Below are 18,107 nucleotides of genomic sequence, written 5' to 3'. Positions count from 1 at the left end.
GGTGTTCTACCTGCAGAGACCAGGTCCTTGTTCAGGGTTGGCTGGGAAGGGGCCCCCATACACCCTTCAGCCCACTGTAGGATACCTGCTGAGGTCAGCTCAGTGCCCTGTTGACTTGTCCTCTGAGGGCATGCGAATCAGCAGGTCCTTCTTTCCCCCAGCCTAGGACTCTAATCTACTCTCTCCTCTACAGGCTCTCACTTCCCTCCCTCCCTGTAGCCCTTTCTCTCTCTGCTTTAGGCTGAGCAACTGTCTGGGAAGGGACAGATCAGAAGGTGAATACATTTCAGGGTGACTCATAACTGTGCTATCGATCCCCAAAGAGCTTCCAGTAACTGTGGATAGCAGGTGAGAGGCCACCTGGGGATGGGACGTCCCCCTGAAGACTGCAGGGGACAGCAGGGGGTGGGGTGGGTGTGGGGAACTTATCTACTCCTGCAATACTGACAACTGCAAACCTGTTTCCATCTGACTAGGCCCTAACTCTGCCCATCTCCACCAGCCCCAACCTATCCGTGGGGCTCTATCAGCTGGCAAGGCCTGGACTCCAGAAGCCTCATAAAAAGGGCTCTAAATCTGGGATTCAAGTCCTGTCCCCAAGGAGGGCCTGAAGATGGGTGGGCCATCCAGACCAGAATCTAGGCATTCAGCCAAATTCCCTATAAAAACCAAGACAAGGAGTGAGAGAGAAGAGACAGAAGAGCTAGAGATGGAAACAGAGGGAGACAGAAAAACCTTGTTTCTAACCTACCCAAGGCATGACTGAGGTTTGGTGGGAAGAAAAGGGCATGGGTGGATTGTTCTGAAGGAATGTGCAGTTTGCAGAAGCAGAAGCAGGCCTGTGTAAATGGATCTGCACATTCTGCAAAGAATTTTCCATGACGGCACGCTTGTCTGTCAGACCATCAAAGCACACTGCTTGCTGCCCTGCCTCCTCCAGCATTTCCAGAGCATCTCCCCAGAGGCTGCGAAGGCTGTGCAGCATCCAAGTGGAAAGTGGGGACCATTGCATCAAACTCTGGCCAAGGCAGCCCCTGCCCTCAGAGAGCTCTCTGTCTAGCTGGCCAGACCATTTCAATGTGAAACGGCTAAAGGACATTTAGATACTAACAGACCGACAGGAGAGCTAAAACAAATACTAAGGACCATCCAATTGGGTTTCTGAAAACATCAAATCTGTTTGGAGCAAGGGAATGAGGAAGTTCCAGGGCCATGTTATGTTAAACAGATGGCAGAGAAAGCAGACCCACTCAGCTCTCCTTTGGCATCTACCTTTGTTATCTCAGATATCGATCTTCAACTGAACTGGCCTACAAGAAAATAGTATATCAGAACATACAAAAACATCTTGGAATGATCATTGAATCACTGACCAGAGGTGACGCTGCAGCACCACCTCTGGTCATCCCCATGGAATCGTGGGGAACAGGAAAGATGTCAGAAGACAAGCTGTTCCTATTTTTCACAAAAAGGAAAAGGGTGGATTCTAGAAACTCAGAAAACAAACCTGAACTCTTGCAAACTTCAAAATGGGGAGAAGAGAATGTTTGGAACATGCAGAAGAGGAAGTGGTGGGCACTAGAAACTAGAACAGATTCACCCAGACCAAGTCATGCTCAGCTAAGTGCATCTCCTTTTCAAAGAGGTTGTAAAGCCTTGAAGTTCTGTGGAATGCAGTCCATCTAGATATCAGCGAGGCAGCTAACAGATGGGCTTAAATAAATTCATGTGGACAAGACACAGAAATGTCAGTGGAGCCAGGATTAATTGGGTCCATTCAAAGGCGGACAAACAACCCCAGGAGGTGTTGATCATTATCAACCCAGACTGAGTCTCCACCATCATGCTTAAGGCCTGGCTTTCTTCAATATTTTAAACCACAGCACTGTGAGGACAGACATGGCTTACCAATATAATGTGTAGTGGATGCAAAATTGGGGATAAGGATGGGATGGGAAGATAACTAACACACGGCAATGGCGGTATCAAGATTCAAAATCATCTGGCTGGATATAGGGGCCCAAATCAACAACATCTAAGTATCCACTTATATTTTTAAGTCTTATATTTCGGATTGGAAAAGTCTGGTAGAGGACTGAAGGGAAAAGTCCCTGGATGTTAGCTGACCATGAATCGACAAACACTAGGGTGGCTGTCACAAGAAAAGTACATGAAATATCAGGCTATGTCAACTCCAGGTCTCTCCACAGCTGGGAGGTAACAAGCCCACTGCTCCTTGCAGGGTCAGGCCATGTATGGGGCACCTTGTTTCAATTGGGGTATCAGACTTCACGTGATATACCAACCAACAGGCCAAAGTCAAAGGGGAGATAGCGTGGCTTTTTTGGATAATGAGTCTATGAAGCGCTACTCCTTGTAGTAATCAGTTTCTGATAATGCAAAGTATTTAGATCATGGGTAGCCAGTATCCATCAAGGGTGTTGTTGAAGGTATGTCTGGAACATCGGTTCTTCCACTGGGATGGTAGTGCCTTTTGGAAGTGTCAAGAAATGCTTTCTAAGGAGGAATGTTCCATGTGCCAGGCATTGTTCTAGGCAGTGAGGATACTGCAGTGAATGGACAGAATCCCTGCCCTCCTCACATGTCTGTTCTAATGGGTGATGGGAGATGCTCTGGCATTGAGTAGGCAGGGGACCAGAGATGCTAAATGCCCTGCAATTCACAGGACAACCCCACCCACAAGGCCAGCACTGCTCCCCCTGGGAAATACTAGCTTGCCAAAAGTAACCTATGATTTGGGAATCGTTTATTAAGTGCTAAGGAGACATCAAACAAAAGAACTGGCAAAACAGGGTGGCTGAAGAAGGCATAAAGGTTAGGAGCAGGGATAGGTGAAAGAGCTGGGCTTTCTACCCTTCACCCTACTGAAAAGCTGGGCTTTCTACCCTTCACCCTACTGAAAGAGCTGGGCTTTCTACCCTTCGCTCTACTGACGGTGTGCCCTTTGGGCACCAGCTTGCAGCCTCAATCCCTGGCTTATCAGGCAGCCACAGCATCTTGTGCTTTCTGCATGACCTCCAGTATCACTCTGTGGTTGCCCAGCAAGGGGCAGGCAAAGGAGATGCTGGAGAGAGCCCCCAACTCCCCGGGGCTGCAAGCACTACTCATTCCTTGCAAAGGCCCAGTGGTGGCAATTATACCCACTGGGTGGAGAGATGTTGGTTACCTGGCAGAACCGGGCTAGGTTGTGGAGTGTCTGGTTTCCAGTCTGCAACTTCAAGCCTCCCCGCCTCCCTCTGCCTGGGTCTGCCTGCCCCTGGGCTCCCCCAGTGTCCCTTGTGTTGCTTTTTCCACGGTGGTTCCCAAGCAGGTGGCCTGGGAATCAGCTCGGCTCCACCCAAGTGCTGGTAGAGAGAAGCGGTATGTGCTGCTGTATGCCAAACACCCCTCGCTGGGGCTTTTACACACCTTACCTAGCTAGCTCTTCCTGTCATTCTGCCAGGCATCATTTGGCAGAGGAGGAAGGCTGGGTTCAGGGGGCTGAGGTCTAGATGTGAATTTGGGGTGCTGGCCCCCTATTCCCACTGTATGTATCTGTGGCCTCCTCACTGATCACGGTTGGGATTATGCAGGAAGAAGAGGAAGCTTTAATCGATCTCCCAGAACAGAAAAGCTGACCCAGGACTGAGGCCATCACTGGGTTAGGGGGTGGGACATGGGAGAGCCAGGTAAACACCCTGTTAGACAAGGCGTCCCGTCCCCGGGGTTAGGGAAACAGCTTTCGCAGGAGGAGGCCGCCCCTGTTCACTGGCTGGATTCTTTAACTTGGCTCCCAAATTCACACGAGACAATATTTTCATTTTCCATACAAGCCTGGAGAGTGATGGGAAAACGGGAGCCTGCACACAGCTCAGGTCCAGCTCTTGTTTGGGAACGGAGTAGAGTTCCCTGCCTCCGTCACCATCATCATAAAGCAGCTGTGATTTACGGAGGGCTTACTATGTGCCAAGGGTTGGGCTAAGCATTTTACGTGCCTTTAGCTCATTTAGTGAGGACAGAATCCTGCTGGAAAGATACTACAATTTTTTTCATTTTGCAACTGAGGATTTGAGGCTTAGAGAGGTTAAGAAAGTGCTAAAAGCAATGGAGCCAGGACTAGAACCCAGGTCCATCTGGGTCCTAACTGCTGTTCTCCTATCCCCTGTCCCCATAAAAGCCACAGGAAAGAGGCTTGTGTATACTCCCAGCCCCTTCCAACCAGCTGAAAAAACAGTGCCCTAAAACCAGTCCAGCCACTCTGACCAGCCCTTATCCAGCCCTCATCCAGCCCTCATTCTTTTGCTCCAGTGAGGAAACAGCCATGTGTGCCCTTGCCCAGAGCTTCAGATGTCCAGCTGCCCCGACCCCACCTTTCCAGGTGCTCACTGTGCTGACTGAGTATTGTGAATTCCCAGACACCCCTCATCCCCCAAGGATCTGAGGCTTCCCTCAGCAGTGGTAGGGCATCCCCTTCCTGGAGAGAGGGCTCTGGACTGTGGGCACACCCAGGGCTTTGGAAAATGCTGCCCACCTTCAGACATGGGCAGGTAGGGCAAGGTGGGGCTTCCCCTTTATGGGGTGGGGTGGGGGAAACCAAAGTCAAGATGTTAGCCTGTTGGGATCGCAGCTATCTGGCACCCATAGAGCCACTCCTGGCCCTGCCTCCAGCTCCACAGCCACCATCACTGGAGGATCACAGGATTCTTTCTTCCTGTGCAGGATGCAGCCTTTACAATCTTCGTCAATTCCAGCCTTTGCTAGATTCCTAGACTGTCAGTGGTTCATGAGCCAACCCTCCTTTACCATTCCGGGCTGCATCAATTCTTAATTCACTGTGTCAAAGCTCACTTGGCCCTGTGGAGGGACGGTAAAATCAGGCCCTGGAAGATAAAATAGAGCTAGTCTTCTTGTGTGCATGGTGCTTGGTAGTACAGAAAAAACTTATTCCTCTCACCTCCCCTCCCAGCCACCTTGTAAGGGGTATGAGTGTGGCTTATTCATCCTTATTTCATAAGTAATATGTTGACATTTAAGCACTTATGAAGATAGGCACCTAAATCTAAGCACTTCAACTTACTTATCTCACAAAATGTCAATACCCTCTCAAGTAGATACTATTACTACTCTTTCTTACAGATAAGGAAACAGAAGCATTTGCCCAAGGTCACAGAGCTAGTCCGTTGCGGAGCTGGGATGAGAACCCAGGTGACTCCTAACCACTGCACTAGATAGAGATGGGGGGAAAGGCACGCAGGCGGGCTTCTAGGTACAAGTGAAACGGCCCACCAGGCAATATCCACAGGCATGCAGAGACTCCCCTAGAATGTCAGCTTCATGGGGACAGGATTTTTATTTGTTTTCCTTTCCACTGCTGTATTCCCCAAACTTAGGACACTGCCTGGCATACAGTAGCTGTTCAACAAATATTTGTTGAATGAGTGAATAAATAAATTTGAATAAATAAGGGTATATACCCTGGCCTCCACTAACTTGTCCTCTAGTGCCTCTCCATCCCCAACCACTTCCAACATTGTGCTGCAATTGCCTTTTAACTAAATTCATCAGTTAAACAAGGTGGAGACCTTTAGAGCAAGAGGGCAGGAAGGAGAGGCACAGACCCCAGCGGCGGCAGGGCTCACGGGGGCTGCTGAAACCACCAGCATCCAGCTGGTCTTGGGTTGCAGAGGGGGAGAGGGCAGGGGGCCAGGAGCTGGGGAAGGGGCAAGGTGAGGGAGGCAGACAAGAGCCTGGAGGACAGGGTTCAAGGTGGGAGAGTAGTCAGGAGTGGAGAGGGAGAGGTCCCCCAGGTGACTGGGACTGTCCTTCCTGCAGGGAGGCCTGTCCCCTCAGGAAACTCCACGAGGGCAGTGGATGTGCTGAGAGCAGGAAACAGAATATTCAATACGAATTGAACATCTACTTCCAGTTGACCACTTTCCTTACTGAATCGAAAAGTCCCACCTCTCTGAGGACACTCAATCAATCCCATTGGCAGCAAGGCCACTGCAGCTCAGGCTAAGCTCTACCTAGGAAGCCACAGGGCCATCTTTCAAATACAGACCTGTGCTCATGGAAAAGGTGGAACCAACCTGGATTTGAATCAGAGGGATCTCTCGATGGCTGACAGCAAGTCTCTGGGTAAAAAACTTGGCCTCCCAGCCTTAGTTTCTGTCTGAAAAATAACACCTACTCTGAACATACGAAAAGCACCTGGGACACAGTAGGCACTAGATAAATGTACCTGCAATCAATATATGATTCACATGTGTGTCAGTCAGGAACAAGACCCTGCAGAGACATGAGACCCAGGAGCAAAGCTGCTCACCCGCAAAGCTGAACCAGAGGGACTGGCATGCCCTGGACAAGTCATAGAGAAGGACAAGGGGTTTCAAGCCCTGTGCCTGGAGGACAGGAAAGGGAGAGATCACTGTCCCTAACCTTCCCCACAACTGCCACCTCTTCCCGTTTCCCCATTTTAACAGAGAAAACTGTCGATTTTCAGTCTGATCCATCAGCTCCTTTAGGCCACGTGGAGGAAGGGACTGTAGCTCCAGAGATATTCCCTGGCCACCTGACAGCTGGGGGTCAGGGCGGGGGGAAATGGGCAAGTCCAAGATGCCTCACCCCATCCCTCAGAAGCCCCATCCCTCCTGGCCTCTGCTCCCCACCGAGGCTCCCAGCTACCCTGGCCAGTTTCCCAACCAACCAAGCAAGTTGAGCAGGCTGCTGAGGGAAAGAAATGCCACCACTGGTCCCACTCCATCCTCACCACCCCTCCATACCCCCCAGGCAGCCCCCGGTACCTCTCCAGGTGCGGCTGAGGCCAGTTCTTAGATGGCGGCTTCTCTGAACTCTAGTCTGACTCCCTCCCGGCCCTCACCCAGCCTGACAATGAAGCAAGACATCAGCAGTGGCTCTCGGCACAGGCTGCCCAATGGAATCTCCTTGGAGGTTAAATACTATGCCTAGTCCCCAGCCACAGATATTCTGTTGACCTGGCATGGCTTTTAAAAAGCTCCAAAAGTAATTCTGATATGCAGAGGCTGCCCTAGTGGAAGCTGACAGAGGGAGCAGGGCTCAGGCCTTTTCCATCTTCCTTCCTTCCTGTCTAGAAAGGAGTATGCAGGGCAGAGAGAAGGAATTCTTGGTATTTTCTTTACTGCCTCTCGCCCCAGCTCAGGTGACCAGGGTGTGGCTCGGAGGGCAGCTGTAGTTTACCAGCAAGGTATTGGCGAGGGTCCAGTGGTGCCACCCTGATTCCTGCACCAGCAGCCAACCCAGCTCGCCTGAGCTTTGTCTCTTCCAGGGAAGGAGCAGATACTGGACCAGGGGCAGCAGGGCCGCACCCATCTCCTTGCAGACCAGAACTGGGCTGTTGTAAAGTGGACTTCATTAACTTGTGGCTGCTTATCTGTTTTCTCAGATTTGTTCCGATACCTACCTGGAGTATCTATCACATTTGAGAAGAAGGCAGGTGGGCCAAATCAATGGCTGGAGGCTTTGGTGTGCTAGGATGTCAGGGCAGGGCCTACAGACCCAGGCTCAGCTCAGCTTTGCCAGTTCTGCCTTGAGATCCTCCAAGAATCTTTGCTCTGCCTGCCCGCTTCTCTGTAAAATGAGGAGGTGGGACTATGCCTATTGGAGTTCCCCTGCCTGGGCAAATGATACCTTCCCTACCCACTTCTCCACAGCACATTCAAGAAAATCTATTTCCATCCTCAGGACTTAGCTCACTGGTCACCATACTACTGCCTCTTAACCCGGAGTGCACACAGATCATCTGAGAGAGCTTGGAAAAATCCTCCTGCCTGGGTCCTGCCCCTAGAGATGCCAATAGAAATAGTCTGGGGGCTGAACTGAGAACCAGAATGCTTAAAAGCTCCCCCAGGTGATCCAAGTTTCAAAAGCACTGTCCTAGACCCAAACCATTCTCCCTCCTAGTTAGGGGCTTGAGCGCGGCCCCGCCCCGAAGTCAGCACTGGGCGGGCTGTGCATGCACACAGGCGCGACTGTCCTCTTGTCCACCTTTGGGGTTTCCCCACCCCGCCCTCCTGGGCCATCTCTCAGCAGCCTCTGCAGAGTCCAGAAGCACTGCTAGGTCTCACGCTCAGGAGGGCAAGCCCCTGCCAGATGGGAGCAGGTTTTCAGCAGAAACCTCTGGGCTTCCGACTTTCAGAGGCCTGGGAGCCCTGTCCTCACTGGGAGGAACAAAGAAAACAAGACAGGTGACCCTGCCCGCATTGTTCTCCCGCTAGGACGGTAATCCCCCAGGGCAGGGGGCAGCTGGGCGTCCCTCCTGTGAGAGCAAGCCCAGGGCAGAGCTGACCTGAGGTTGCAGGTTTGGCTAAGGCAAGCAGTTGAAGGGCTGGTGGGGCCGGGGCTCAGGATGGGATGTCAGCATGTGTTCTCAGGCACCTGGAGAGCTGAGCTGACCAGTGACTGACACTGGAAATCCCTGTGAGTGCGGATGCAGGGGACCTCAAGGGCCCCTTCCTGGTCCCACAGCACCACTGTGTGCCTGAGAACAACCATGGCGAGCAGGAAAGAGCCCTTTCCCTCCCAAACACACGTACCTGATGACCCTCTGAGGCCATGCTCTCAAAATCTTTCCCTACCTCATCTTCTCTGAGAAGGTGGGATGTGTCCAGGGAGGCTTGAATGACAAGAAGGACATCCTTCATCTACCTGCAGCTTCTCTACCTGCAATTCACAGCCACTGCCCTGCTCGGGGTGGCTGTGGCCCAGGTCAATGGTCCTGTGCTGGTGTCTCTGTGCTATCTGGGACACTGGGGCCTGGATTTGTGACTCTGTCCCCTTCTTTAGCCCCCAGAGTTCAGATCCCAGGGGTGTCTGACACCTCTCTGCCCTGACCTATGCCAAGAGGTGTCTCCCAATTAGTGAGACAACAGTATGAGCAGGGACAGGTAAGTTTCAGCTTGGACCCCTTGAGCCTGTCCAGCTGGGCAGAACAGCCTCCCCTCATTCCAAAATAAGGCTGTGGGTCACTAGGGAGAGGCCTTCCTTCTGATGTGGGGTTAGGGAGCTCTAATCCAAGCCTCTGCCGCTGGATTGGGCCCCGGCCCATTGTTCTTTCCAGGGAAGCCTGCAGTGCTCTCAGGCCTGGCTCACTCCTCCCTGGCTCGGTTAATGAGGGCCTGAGTCAGCATCTCCCCACCAAAACCCCACATTAATCAAGCACCTCTCATACCGTAACTTCTTCACCACAGGCTCATCTGAGACATAGACCCTGAAGGGAAACCAGGCAAAATGGATATTCTTTTCCCATTCTGCAGATGAGGAATCTACAGAGAGGCTAGAGAGATGGTGAAGCCACACAGCAAGCTGGCGACAGAGCACAGAGCAGGTGAGGCCCTGTCCACAGAACAACGCACCCTCCACTCCCCACCTGGAACTGGGCTGAGAAACGCCAACAGAACAGCAGGGAAGGTGCAGGTGGACACTGGTGACGCAGCAAAGATAACGGGCTGTGCTGTGTGGTCACATCCACAGATCTGACCTGACTGTATGATTTAGGGTAAGCTGGTGCCTACGCTCCCTACCCCATTCCCCTGTAGATGCCTCTCAGATTTATCCTGACCTTAGGGTGGGACCAAGGAGCACAGGAAGCCACCAGTCACTCAAGGTTTCTAAAGATAGTCCTTGGAGCAGGCCATGAAGGCGGCCATGGGAACTGCTGACTCGCCAACTACCCATCCCAGGCCAATGACCTGAGGGAGGTGAGTTCACAGGCAGCCCAGCTGCCCCTCGCGTGCTGGCCTGCTTCCCCTCCTCCCAACCCAGGTCTGCACTGGCACACAAGCTGGGCTGCCCAGTCTCTCCAACGCAAATGTCAAGTGTGGAGTCCTCTGTGCGCAGCACAGGGGAGAGGGCAGTGGGGAAAAGCCCAGCTTTGGAGCAGACACATCTGGGTTCGAAATCCTGACTCCAGCATCCACTAGTGGATTACCCAAGGCATGTCTTATCACCTCTCTGAGCTTAATGTTCTGTATCTGGAAAACAAGAGTGTCACTACCTCACTGTTGGGGTGTTGATTACAAAACATGATGAACGGCTCAGTGCCGGGTACATGGAGGATGTTCCAGACATGAGCGCTGGGAAGGAAAGCAAGTGTGACTATTATTGCTCTGTGAATAGAACAAGTAGCTTGGGGAGGATGCCTCCAATCTGAGGGTCTGTGTCTGCCGCACACGGCCTCCAGAGCTGGGGAGCCGGGCTGGGTACTGACAGCAATGCTCTCCTTCCATTTACCACCTCCTGGGCATGGGCCAGTCCCTCCGGCTCAGCAGTTCTCCAAGCCCCTGTGCCTTTGCAGGTGCCTTCCCGCAGCTCACTCTCACTTCAGTTGGGCTTCATCTCAACAACTGCTCCTCAAAGAGGCCATGCCACCTGAAATGTTAAGCCCCTGTCCTGCTCCCGCTCCTCACTTCACTGCACTCATCTGTTTCTCTGGCCTCTGGGTTATCTACCCTAAATAGGCCACGAGCCCTTCAGGGAGAGACCCATGTATCCCTTAATCACAGAACAGAACCTAGCTCGAGTACGCGCTCAAGTATTTGCCAAATGAATGACTGAGTCTCCAAGACGTGTGCTTTCCAGGGCAGGAAGCTGGGCTCTGGCTCCACTGGAGAAGGCAGGGAGCCCAGACAGGTGCGGGCACCATGCAGGTTGATGACTGTTTCCAGGCCCCGGGTCTCCTGACTCCTGCTAAGCCCCCAGAGATCCTAGCCCTGGTGAGTCAGTTCCCCAGCAGACTTTGGAACCGGCAGGATTCCAGAGGAAGGAGGCAGGCAGGTGAGGAGGGGTGGGGAGGAGCTAGTGTATGTCAGGTGGTTGAAGGCCTGATGGCCGTAGATCTCCCCATGCATGCTGCTGCTTTCCTGTCCTCCCGGCAGCAGGAAGGATGCTCTGATCCATGAAGCTCCTTAGTCCTGCTGGCTGCCAGTCCTGTTCCCCTGGACACATCTGCCTGCCCTGGGCCCCCTTGCTGGGGGCTCTAAGGACAAGTATCCCCACTGCCAATATTGCCAGACTCCTACCTCCCTGGGAGGAAGGTGGCTCCTGACCCTATGCCACATTTGTCCCTCTAGGTTATACCTGTACCCTTGAAAAGAGATGGCCTGACACTATTCCACCTCTTGCCTTTCAGAATGTACCTAACAACCTAGCAAATTCCCCAACCCAGGGGCCTCCTCACCTGCTCTCCCCTCCTCTCTCTCCCTCTGCACCTGTGGCTGGCAGCTTGGGGTAATAAGTAACTGCCATCCTTAAGGGCTGAGGTTCTGATGATAAGAGATTATTAAACCTACCCATTTATTATAATTTGTTTAAGATGATCAAGTGGTTAAACTGTAAACCTCTTCATTAATTAAAAAAGAGCCCAGGGGGAACCAGGAGATGGGATTAATCGTCTACCAGGGGTGGGGCTGCTGGGTTTCTCTATCCCTATGAAGTAAGCTCCCTGCCTGCTTAATACACAACATTCCCCTTCCCACCCAAACCGGGCCCCCAAGGAGCTCATTCGAGGAGTTGGTCTTCTCATCCACCCATGGCCTCTGAGCATGATCTTGCCCCCATCCTTCGTCTCAAAGCCCCCTGCAGGATCCTTCTGAGAGCCAACCACCTGTCCCAAAATCCTTCCTTATTGTCTGACTCTAACCTAAATCCCTCCGGCTGCAGTCCAAGCCCATTTCCTTTGGTTCAGTCTGTGTCTGGAGACAGACAACAGCTGGCCTCCATCCTCCCTGGAATAAATTGTACAAGAAACTACCAGCAAACAGACATCTTGGAATGGATGGCATTCTTTGCGGGGTGGGAGGGGGCTTTCTGCCATGATGACCTCCAAATCCTGAACTCAAACCCCACCAGAAGATTGAGTCACAATTAGAGACAAGAGCAGGACCTTGATGTCCAGCAAGCTCAAAATCACTGGGCAAGATGCAAAAGGAAGCTGGGTGCGGTGGCTCATGCCTATAATCTCAGTACTTTGGGAGGTTGAGGTAGGTGGATCACCTGACATCAGGAGTTTGAGACCAGCCTGCCCAACATGGTGAAACACCATCTCTACTAAAAATGCAAAAAATTAGCCAGGCGTGGTGGTGAATGCCTGTGGTTCCAGCTACTCAGGAGGCTGAGGCAGGGAGAACTGCTTGAACCTGGGAGGTGAAGGTTGCAGTGAGCCCAGATCATGCCACTGTACTCCAGCCTGGGTGTCAGACCAAGACTCTGTATCAAAAAAATTAAAAAAAAAAGCTAAAGGAGTATTACCCTCAAGTTCAGGCTCCCTGACTCAGATCTCAGGCCACATCAGTTTTCCCAGGGGCTCTGGCCACCAAGGCCCCCATTTGGAAGCCACCTGGCTGCAGTTAAAAGACGATCCCCAAATAGTGTGGGAAAGAAGAGGGAGCCTAATATATGTGGCTGGTGTCCCCTGACCATGCACTGTCCCTGCCCTCACTGTCCAGGTATGCTAGGAAGCAGCGAGGCCAGCCAGGCACAGCTGTTCTGCCCCTTCTGCCCTATATGCACTGCCCCCGCCCACCATCCATCCCCAGCCAACTGGGGCGTGGGACGTGACTGGGATTAAGAAACACAGAGCCATTCTGTGCTAAAGGTATGGAAAATTACTGCCAGGCCCTCCTAGGACACAGAGGCTAGGCTGAGGTGAGGGATAGGGTGGGGGTTGGAAAAACTCCAACTCCCCTCACCTGGGCCCAAGACAAGAGACAGCCAGGCAACAGGAAATGGAAACTCTTCACTCTGAGACACAGCCCCATTGTGAAATGAGAGAGGCAGAAGGAACGAGGACCATGCCTCAGACACACACACATCCTTTCTCCCCTCCACAAGGGCTAGGATTTTAAGCATGGACTTTTCCAAGCCTGTTTAACCCCCAACACCCAACCAGACTCTGGCAAGGCCTCAGCCTTCCTAGTGGAGTGAAAGAACATTTGACAGACGAGCCTGTAGAGCATTGGCTACTCCCCAGCCTGGAGTCATGACTGCGGTTTCTTCATCTGTAAAATGGGAATGATGCCACCTCCTCATCAATCCTCAAGGTTATGGATCAAAAGGCTCGATGGAGAGCAGGAAGGCTGGTGCACAGGCAAGTTAGAGATGCTCCTGATGCATGAACTTCTTGTTTACAAACACCCAAGGTTGTAGGGTAAGAGTGCTTTCTTTGTATGTGACCGGGAGAATAATGAAAGAAGGGAAAGTAATGCGCCAGGTCTCTAAGTCAGCAGGGAGCAGGCTCTATGCCTTACACAGCTGCACCCTGTCCCCTGTGGAACTGTTTTCGGTAAGTGGTAACAGGGGCAGCCACTTCTCAGACTTGCCCAGGGAGGTCGATCTCTCCTCAAGCCTGCTGAAGCAGAGCCCTTCATCCCTGCCATGCTGAGGGTTAAACAGCTGACCAAGCAGTGGACTGCCAGGACATGGCCTGCCCTCTTCATGCCCCTCGGCCCTCTCCCCAGGTATAAAATTAGGCTCCTGGCTACTTTTACCCTGGAAGGGTAGGGGACTAGGAGAGCAAGGTGGTAGAACAAGGGGTTCTCTTCACCTTCACTCCCCCTAGGGTCCCCTGGACCATTCCCCACTTTGGAGGCACAAAAATGTAGCTGTGCACACCTGCTATAAATGCCAGATCTAGCCAGGCACCAGCTCCCCAACCCATGCACAAGGCAACCCACTCAACCTATTTTACCCTACAAAGATAGGACCAGAGTCATGGACAAACTTCCCTTGTTCAATGCAGCTCAAACCAGGGTCAACTGATTCATTAAGTGTTTGCTGAACACCAACCATGTGCCCAGGGACTGGGCAAAATAAAGGAAATGTAAGGCACAGACCCTGCCCAGGAGGATCTCACAGTTTAACAAGAGACAGGTAGGGAGTCAGGGAAACAGTACATGACAGCAGAAGATGGCAGAGAAAGCAGTGAACAAACCAACAGTGAGACCAGGACAGTTCCAGGGGCTCACTCCATGCCCCTTTCAAGCCCAAGCAACAGAGCATGAAGCAGGGCAAGAAGTCCAAACACAGATGAGGAACTGAGGCTCAAAACACATGTGAACCAGGACCAGAGCAATCTCCCAGTTAGAGGTTCTACCCACTCTAGAAACTGTGCCCGCCCCTCCTACCCTTCCCCTACCCCGACCCTGGAGTACTCCACCTTCCCTGACCCGGGACCCCCACCATGGGCCCTAGAAATAACCTGGAAAACTCCTGCAAATTTTAGCCTTCCCTTTCTTCCATTCTTTCTAGATTTGTCATGGGAAGATACATGCATAGTTTTCATCCCTAAGGAGAGAAATACCTGCTTAGCTGGTCAAGTCACCTCATCAGTGTACACTGTGAACCATAAGGGCTGAGGGATAGTTGGTGCTTCCCTGCAGAGTGGGTAGGCTGAGAGGCTGAGCTGCAGCAGGCCATTAGAAGGAATCTGGAGACTCTGAGGAACAAGGACTCTCTTTCTATAGCCTGGTCTACCTCCAGTGGAGCCACTGCTGAACAATCTGAATCCACAAGGACTGACCTGGCAAGGCAATCACATGGCTTGCACAAACATGTGCTTTCTGTCAGCTGGACCGGGGGTGCGCTTGCCGCGGCTGTGCTTACAAGTGTTCCAGTGGACAGGACCAGAGCAGGACTGAAAGCTGACAAGGCTCAGAGGGAGGCCAGGTGTGGCATTAGAAATTTCAGGTTCTGACCCAATATTCTAGTACTGTCCCAAGAGAACTCTCCGATGATGGACATGCTCTGTATCTGTGCAGTCCCTCATGGCTACTGAGCACTGGAAATGTAGCCAGACTGGAGAACTAATATTGAATTTTATTAGTTTTAATTTTAAATTAAGCAGGCAGGCCGGGAACAGTGGTTCAGGCCTGTAATCCCAGCACTTTGGGAGGCTGAGGCAGGTGGATCACCTGAGGTCAGGAGTTCGAGACTAACCTGACCAACATGGTGAAAACCCATCCCTACTAAAAATACAAAAATTAGCCTGGTGTGGTTGCGCATGCCTGTAGTCCCAGCTACTCCAGAGGCTGAGGCAGGAGAATTGCTTGAACCTAGGAGGCAGAGATTGCAGTGAGCTGAGATTGCACCATTGTACTCCAGTCTGGGCAACAAGAGCGAAATTCTGTCCCCCCCCCAAAAAAAAAAAAAAATTAAGCAGGCAGGCTGGGTACAGTGGCTTGGGCCTGTAATCCTAGCATTTTGGGAAGCCGAGGTGGGCAGATCACTTGAGGTCAGGAGTTCAAGACCAGCCTGGCCAACATGGTGAAACTCTGTCCCTAAAAACATACAAAAATTAGCCAGGTGTGGTGGTGCATGCCTGTAATCTCAGCTACCTGGGAGGCTTGAGGCAGAAGAATGGCTTGAACCCAGGAAGCAGAGGTTGCAGTGAGCCGAGATGGCACCACTGCACTCCAGCCTGGGAGACAGAGATTCTGTCCCAAAAAGTAAATAAATAAGTAGGCATAATGATTAGTAATATCAAGTCAAAAAGGTAAAATTGCATAGCAGCATGTGGGTAGTGACTACCACACTAGTACCAAGACTATATCAAGCACATCCTACCTGCAACCTCCCTAGGCAGAGCCTGTCTCCCCTGGACCCTCAGGATGACCCACGCCATGGGCCACTGTCCGTAGCACATGCCTGACTTTGGATTACATACAGTCTTGTGCTGTTTCTGGTTTTGTCTATGCACGTGTTTTCAGTTCACCTGAAGGACAGGGCAAGGCTTCTTGGGCCCCCATGGGACTGGGTAGAGTTGAGAGCACACTGGGTCCAAGGCTGCACTTGTCCATGGGCCTCTGCAGGACTCCCCTTGTGGACCACACCACCACCACCTTTGTGTGGGACACAGATCATCGCTGGGAACAGCCGAATGGGTGTCCCTGGCCCTGCCACACTCTCTTCTTGGTGACTCTCTGTCCTGGTATGCAATCTCCAACTTGGTCTGCAGACCAAAGGCTCATCTAGTTTCTCTTGTCCAAGACCCTTCTCCTCAAAGCATTCCATAGCACTGCTGCCCGGGAAGCTAGCAGTCTGCTAGCTGAATTTAAAGATTTGAAAGATAAGAATGAGCTAGGCTCGAAAGACATGAATGGACTAGGACCAGAGCATCTCCAAGTCAGGTGTTCAATACAGTCCCTGGGAACCGATCCAGGTTGGTATCCTTGAAGGGGGATTGGTTCCAAGACCCCCTGTGGATACCCAAATCTGCAATGCTCAAGTCCCACAGTCAGTCCCTTGGAGCTCACAGATACGAAGGGTCAACTATACACTGTTAGTGATTACAGAAGTGATACTGGTTTTCAGAGTACGTTCTGCTAAAACCCGACGTTTGTATACCTCGTACATTAAAATTAACCAGTATGGAAGTGGCTAATGGTACATGCATATATTTTGTCCCTTAAAAAATTGAGTTCTTTGTTATAAAAGCAATACAACCACATTACAGAAAGTGTGAGAGGCAGAGAAAGAAAAAGTCATCAATAATCCTGTCTCCCCAACTGGGCCCTGCCTGGCTTCTGTTTTTAAATTGAGTTTCTATGAGTCAATGCTAACAGAGAGAACCACACACTTTAACTTGCATCTCCCTGCTTTCCTCACCCCCCGCATCTTGTTTTTGTATAACTTGAAGTCTGGTTCATGCCTCAGGCCCACTTTGAGAAACACCAAATGGAAGCAGCAGGTCCCTGTTCCTGCCTATCTAAGGGTCTCCCATGCCACAGGCCAGAGTCCGCCAATTCAATAAGCACTGATTAAATTGTGTGCAGAGCAGCGGAAGAGGCGTGTAAGAGTGTGTGGACACAGGTGGGCAGCCGGCTTCAGGAGGCTTAGAGTCTACGGGAAATTTTAAGATGTGTACACAATGATCCCAATCCAAGGTGGGTGGAGATGGAGGGTTTGACCACATGGAGCAGCTCTTAGTCTCGGAGCATTCCAAAAAGAGAGGCTGTGCCAAAACTGAGTTCTGTGAACTCTGAATTTCCAGTGTGGTTGGTGGCAACAGGAATCTTCCAGAACAGGACCCAAAGTACCCTGCCTCGATCGTGGGAGCCTGCCCTGGGTCCAGATTAGACACTCCCAGGGCAATGCTGACATACGCTTTCACCAGGCAACCTATCGACCTGTCCAAACAGAGCGAAGTGTCCCCAGCTAGAAGGGCACTGCACGGATGAGGGGCAGAGGGGTGTGGTCAGCACTGGCACGCCTAATGGCTGGGGGTTGAATCTGGCCGGGCAGAACGCCCACTGCAGGGGCTAGTGACAGTTTTCCAGATTGTTTCCCAGGAGCTGGGCCCAGCTGAAGGGCAGAGGAGGGCTCTGTCGGTGCTGCCTCTGGGTTTGGGGGCTGCTGGAAGAGGCCAAAGGAGAGCGAGAAAAACAGCTTCACAGTTCAGGACATTCATTAATAATTACCCTCATGCTTGGTGCTAGGTTTTGGATCCAATGGGGTACAAGCCGAGGGCCTGTGGGGAGGGAGGGCAGAGAGGCTGCAGACCAGGCAACACTCTCCGAGCAATGTCCTCTGACATGGGGCAGGGGAGCCTAGAGAGTGATGGAGCTAGAAAGGAGGCAATCCCCAGGCTAGGGTCACCCCCCAAGCCAGGTCACCCCCAAGCCAGGGTCATCCCCAAGTCAGGGTCGGGAGCCACCTCAATAGCCCAAGTTGACAGCCTAAGCCGACAGGAACTTTTCTACCTTGAAGCGCACAGGCCCTCACAATATGCCCCACCCCACTCAATCCATAAAAGGCATTGCATGGTGACACCCTCCCACCATAGTACGGCCCCACCAACCTCAAAGACAGAAATGATGTCCGGTACTTCATTCCTACAACACTTAATCCAGCACTGGGCATGCAGCTGGCACTCATTAAGTGTTGAAATGACCTTATTGAACAAGTGCTTAGCTCAGGAAGGTGCAATGACCTAGCCTAGCCCCACAGCAAGTTGGCAGAGCCAGGCCAGGACTCAGCTGTCTCCTAGTCCCCCAACTGTGGGTGAGTCCAACTCTCTGGGCCAGGCATTCGGTGGACTGCAGGGCTGAGGCTAGAATCTGGGAGATGGGGGAGGT

The 18,107-nt window shown here is 52.0% G+C and overlaps 1 protein-coding gene across 2 annotated transcripts in view; it reads right to left on the bottom strand.

The window, feature by feature from the left end:
* The window catches only part of KCNK5 (potassium two pore domain channel subfamily K member 5), a 39,702-nt gene that overhangs the window by 7,467 nt on the left and 14,128 nt on the right, over window positions 1-18,107 (bottom strand). Inside the window, exon 1 of one of the 2 annotated variants that reach the window (XM_012464356.3) lies at window positions 6,804-6,925. The exons of the other annotated variant lie outside the window; for it this stretch is intronic. The gene's annotated coding sequence lies outside the window, so the exon portion shown is untranslated. Of the gene's footprint in view, window positions 1-6,803; window positions 6,926-18,107 lie in introns of those variants that run through there. 2 annotated transcript variants of the gene reach the window in all.

The sequence above is a fragment of the Aotus nancymaae genome, unplaced genomic scaffold (assembly GCF_030222135.1).
Source record: "Aotus nancymaae isolate 86718 unplaced genomic scaffold, 86718_ANA_hifiasm-v0.15.2.pri h1tg000040l, whole genome shotgun sequence".
Lineage (NCBI taxonomy): Eukaryota > Metazoa > Chordata > Mammalia > Primates > Aotidae > Aotus > Aotus nancymaae.
This window is presented reverse-complemented; position numbering and strand designations above follow the sequence as displayed.